Raw genomic sequence first — 6000 nt, 5'->3', positions numbered from 1 at the left:
TGACAGATGGACGTCATCTGGAATCGAGAAATGGCATTGAAAGGCGGTAACACGGTCCGTAGAAAGGAGATCTTTCAAATGTTTCGCCATTCAAATATGCTAACTAGAAATGAACAAAAAAAAAATGCGAGCTGGAATGAGGAAGAAATGGAAAAAAAGAGAAGATCTTACAGGTTAGAGAGAGAAGGACAATAGGGAGCAGCCAGAAATCGCAGAGGTCGTGAATGAGAGATATTGTAAGACAACCAAAAAGCCTTGCATATTCAGAAAATATTCGAAGGGATAGCGCGACTTCAAATCGCATTAAATGAGCAATGTGTACGAAGGGGCGGGAAGTTATAATAATTTCTAAAACCGCGTTCATTCTGACACTTCAGTGTTGGACGAAGTGCGAGCGTCATATTTTCGACTTTCCATACGTAAAACCAAACATGCCGATTAATTGGTATTAGTCGGATGTTTAGGGGGCAATTGTGGAGGCCAAATTCAATTAATTAGGAAGAGGCCAAGGCATTTGGTTAACCTGGCCAAAGACAATTCGGCCTTGACTAGGGGCTCATGAAATCGAATATACGAATCGGCCATGTAAGAAGCCAACCCTCAACAAGAGGGCCAACTACGTTACTATGTGTAAGATTAAGAATGGGCTCGACCCTTGGGCCCAGATGTAATATAAAGAGGGAGGAATGTTAGCCAAAGGAGGTATGTGATAATTGATTAGATAACTTAAAATAGAAGGAAAGTGGAGAGAATTTTGACTTGTCCGTCGGAGTGCTAATTCTGGCACCCCCGACCGGAGTATTCATCTCATTTTCAAGTGGCAATCAGAGAATCAAAGACGTCTGACTGAATTCTGGAGTATTTCTGAACCACTTCCCCACATTATCTTATTCCTCTTTTCCCTCATTGAGTTTGGCTATTAGGTTGTATTGGTTACGTTTGGAGCAGGTTGGCAGCTTGGTTTTCAAACTTTTGTTGTCCAAAATTTTATTCCTCCGCTCGAGCGTCAATTTTTGCGCTCGAGCGGGCTTTTTGAATTCTCAATACTTTTGCAGGTCTACAAAACTACTAGGAGAGTGTATTCTACGTTCAAGCTGTGATTATCGCGCTCGAGTGGTCTCGGCTCTAGCGGCCTTTCTTGTGCTCAAGCGTTGGTCTGCTGTCTGTAAAACTGCTTGGAGTGTATAATCTATGCTCGAGCGTCACTTCTTGCACTCGAGCTCAACAACTTATTGTGTCTGGACACTGAAGCGACACTTTTTGCGGTCGAGCAAACTATGCGTATATCAGTTCGTAAAAGTCATTTTTTACATCACTTTTTCATCTCTTTCTCTCTCTAAATATTTCAAAACCCCAAAGTTGAGACCTTCTCTCTCTAGGACTTACTCTCTCTCTACAAATACACCAAGATCTACTCATTTCTCCACCCTACTCTCTTTGTTAAAAAGGTAGAGCTCACCTAGAGTTTTGTTTTCATCTGACTACCAAATGGATTTCGGCTTCCTAGAGATTTCTCTGCTCTCTCCTTGGTCTTCTAGCTTTGAGGTAGGGATTCTCTACACTCTTTTATGACTGTTAACTTAACTATTTGTTTTTCATAAACAATCATGTGGTTTTTGAGGATTTTGAACAAACCTAGGGTTTTGGTTTAAAATCAAAACAGGGGTTTTCAAATGGTTATATGGAAAATGGTTGTGGAAGTGGAAATGAGATTGAGTTGTGAACAAATTGTTGATTTTGATGATTGGGTTGGATTTTGGAAGAAAATGGATTTTTTCCTAAATGTCCCAAATATTTATTTTGTATAAATAAATGGAATTGATGTTGGAAATGTGAAATTAGATGGATATTGATATGGATGGTGGAATTGGATATGTATTATCACTCGCATCTTAAATTTTAGAAAGTTTATCTGTATTGAAGATTTTATATCTATTTAGAAATATTTATCGGTAGAGGATGTCTATGATTATTATAGAAATTGCATAAGGATTAGGTGAATTGAAACTAATTTCTTATCCATATGATTTGAACATTTGTTGCTCATTTAATACATTGTAAATATATATGATTTTGAGAAAAAGGGGTAAATGTTGGAAAGATGTGTATATCACCAAATTAAGTTGACCTGTGTGTCCAGAGTGAAAGTCCCGAAAAGCGTGCGTATACATGGGAGCCGATTCCTACAGAAAAATTATCCGTAAAATGACAATAGTAGTGCTTGTATAGACTACGTTTATATGGGTTCCATTTGACGGTTTCCCGCGGACGAAATATCCGTGAAAGGTTGTACTGGTTGGAGAATTTTCCCTTGTTCCCTATGGTAGAGAAAATGATTTGAGAATTGTGATATAAATAAAGCATGGCATGATTTTGAGAAAGAAATGTAAACCGTTTTGACATGGGCATTGCTTATGCATTCCACCCTTATATCCTTGTTAAGATTCATATATTGTGTTAAATTATTTCTACTTGGCTTTGGCTCACCCTATTTGGGGAAAATCATTTTCAAGTGCTGGTGATATGTCTCCACCAAGGACTTAGCTTGGAAGGACTGTGGAGCCGAAGACTCAGTTTTGTTATTTTGTATTCACTTTTGTACAAACCTAGGGCTTTATTTGTATTAAGCTTAGGACTCACTTTGATGTACCCAAGCCTTGGATTGGAAAAATGTAAGCCTTTAGGAAATATGATTTATATATTTAGCTTTTATCTCTTTTTACTGATTCGTAACACATGTTGTAGATTCATAATGCACTATTTATGAATGTATATCGCATGTGTCACATTTTTGTACAATCCATTCTCATGTAATAAAAAGACATTATACTCTGATTCATATTGTTATTTACTTATTGTTTTGGATGGCATACTGCATTTATTTCGGGATGTTACACCAACCCAAGGCCCAGGCCCACCGGCCTGACCTGAGGCCTAAATAAGCCAGGGCCTAGGCCTGGGCCTAATTTTCTGGCCCATGGGTCGGCCCGAGCTGATCCAAATTTTGGCGGGAGCATGCAAGGCCCAATATGAGCCGGCCCGAGCCCGGGCCTAGATGGGCCAGGTCAAACAAATTTCCAACCCTACATATGGTTACTTCTATTTTCAAGGGCCTCGCTTCCCACGACGAACTGGAGGGTACTGTTGAGCCCATGGGGGTCCACCACGAGTCCCGTTTCGATAATCTGAACCGTGTGTGGAACTCGTCCGGTACTATGTGCCTGTTTGGTGCAGCTTAAAAGCTGCTTATTTCAGCTTTCAGCTTTATTTAAGCTATTTTGATGTTTTTGGTTTAGCTTAACAATGCAGCTTATAGCTTTTTGTAAGTCAGAAATCAGCTTATTCTTTGAGTGGGGTAGAAGATGCTTAATTTATAAGTCAGAAATCAGCACTTTCTTACAGCTCTACCAAACAGGGCCTATATGCTTGTAAAAAATTATGTTGATCAGATATCGATAGTTATGTGATCAAATCAGTTTTGTATAAAAAAAAAATGAATGGTAAAAAAATAAACGTTTGATAGAAATCTGATCCGATGAGATAGCTATCGATATCCGATCAACGTGATTTTTTTACAAGTATACAATACTCAACGAGTTCTATATATTGAACGGTTCAGATTATCGAAACGGGACTTATGATCTTGTGATGGGCCCCGCGAATTCAACAATACCCTCTAGATTGATCACGAGCGAATGGAAAGCCCAATCCTTTTTCTACTATGTAATACTAGAATTAAGCCATTTGCTACAGTGATTTACTTCAATTTTTTTTTAAAGGGGTATTGTGGAAAATTCACCCCTTTATGCCTTCCTCGGTTTTCTTCATTTTGATTATTTTATTTTAATTTGGCTCCTCTATCTTGTTTAATTTTATTATTTATTAAAATATTTATCTTTAAAAAGACTATGTACACAATTCTCTACTAAAAACAATTATGAATTTGTTATGGGGTTTATATTTGTAGTGATAATTATAAATAATTTTGGTTATGTCACAAAAGTCTCTTATGAATTATTAAAAATAATGAATCATTGTGATTAAAATAAAATAAAAATAAAAAAACACTTTTTTCCTTTATTTTTTTGTCTCTATTTTGGTTCATGTTTGTGTTTTATTTTACAGTTAAAGCACCAATAAATTTCTAAATGTGATCTTATGAACTATTTAATTATTCTTTTTTTCTTCTGAACCTAAAAGTCTCATTAAAGTGAAAATTATACAAAATAATAGTCACTTACACGTTTGAGTTTAATTGTTTAGGGATAAAAGTGTGTTTCTCCAAACACATTTAAGCAATCCACACTATAAAGGTCTTGGATTTTTCCTTTTCTGAAACAAATCTCACATTATGAATAAGAACGTAACACTTCAATGTAATATGGTAAAAAACTCTTTAGTGTATTTTTTTTTCCCCCTAAACGTAACATTCCAATATAACACATTCCAATGTAATATACAAAAAAACTCTTTAGTGTATTTTTTCCAAATGTAACATTCCAATCAATATAATCCCAAATGTAATACTCCATTGTAACACAAAAATGCTAAAAAACTCCTTAATGTACTTTTTAAAGTGTGGATTCTTAGAAGAAAAAAAATTAAATTGAATTTATGAACCGAGTACCCATAAAATAAATATGTGCTCCAAATATATATATATATATATATAAGTAGTGTTTTTTTGTTTCTTATGTAGCACATTCTAACTAGGGGTGTAAATCTGGTTCGGCCTAGCCCAAGTCGGGCCTTGTGAGCTCCCGCTAAAATTCAGGCTGGATCGAATTGGCCTACAGGCCAAGAAATTAGGCCCAGGGGTATTTGAGCCTTGGGCAGGCCAATGGGGTGGCCTTGGGCCAGGGTTGGGGGGCCTGACCATTTTTTTTTTGTTTTTTTAAATTTTTTCTACCAAAATTTTATTATTTTTCACTAAAAAAGACACTAGGCCTCTTGTGGGCCGGGCCTCAAATGCACCAATGGGCCTGGCCGGGCTTCAAAATGATGGCCCAGGCCTAGGGGCTTGAGCCCGAGCCCAAACGGGCCCAACCTACCCCGGGCCGCGAGCCATTTTTACACTCCTAATTCTAAGGCTTACTTTTTTCCAAAAAAAATCACATCAGTATGCATTTTTCATTTATATATAAAGTTTTACACAAATTCAATTTTAATTATAATAACTAATTTTATATGGACTTTATTTGAGAAAGATTTGTTTTTCATGGTGTATTTTTAATTTAATTATTATGATATTTGAAAAAAAATAATTTATCTTGACATACAAAATAAATAATAAAAAAAGATAGAATATGCTTAATTATGTGCACCGCACAGCTCATATTAATTTTTTTTATCTATCTTATTGATGTCTTAATACTAATTTCTATATATTTTTTGGGAGATCTCTAAAAATGTGCGTTATTTGATTTTTTTTTTCTTTTCTTTTCATAAACTGAATTTTTTTTTTCTTCTATTTTTCCTTTTTTTAATTTATTTATTACACATACCAATTTCTCACTCTAAAGAATCATAAAATGTCTTTACCGTGACAACATGAAGAAGATCAATTCACTATTTGTTTCTTTATATGTAATTTAATATTTTCACAGATTTGTGTCAAAACAATTTTAATAGATTATTGAATCGGACATCTAATTTTGAATCACATGACTCAATGTTAAAATGTAAGTTTTTAATTTTTAATTTTCGTTTAAAAAAAAATAATGATATTAATATTCGTTGTCTTCATATATAACACAATCAATCAATTGCATAAACAAAAAATTAAAGTTATAGTTTTTTCTCATTTGAATGAAGTAAATTTTTATTTTAATCTTTGCACAATAAATTAAATTATACTAATTTGGTCTATATCTTTTTTTTTTCCGTCTTTTTTTTTTTTTTTTCTGTAGGATTTGCAATTATATTCTCAGTCTCATGCCACCAAAATTAAATTTTCTATAGATTCATCATATATCATTTTTAAATACGTGTATATATTTT

The sequence above is a fragment of the Camellia sinensis genome, chromosome 2 (genome assembly GCF_055761805.1).
Source record: "Camellia sinensis isolate YWXY chromosome 2, ASM5576180v1, whole genome shotgun sequence".
Taxonomy (NCBI): Eukaryota; Viridiplantae; Streptophyta; class Magnoliopsida; order Ericales; family Theaceae; genus Camellia; species Camellia sinensis.
This window is presented reverse-complemented; position numbering follows the sequence as displayed.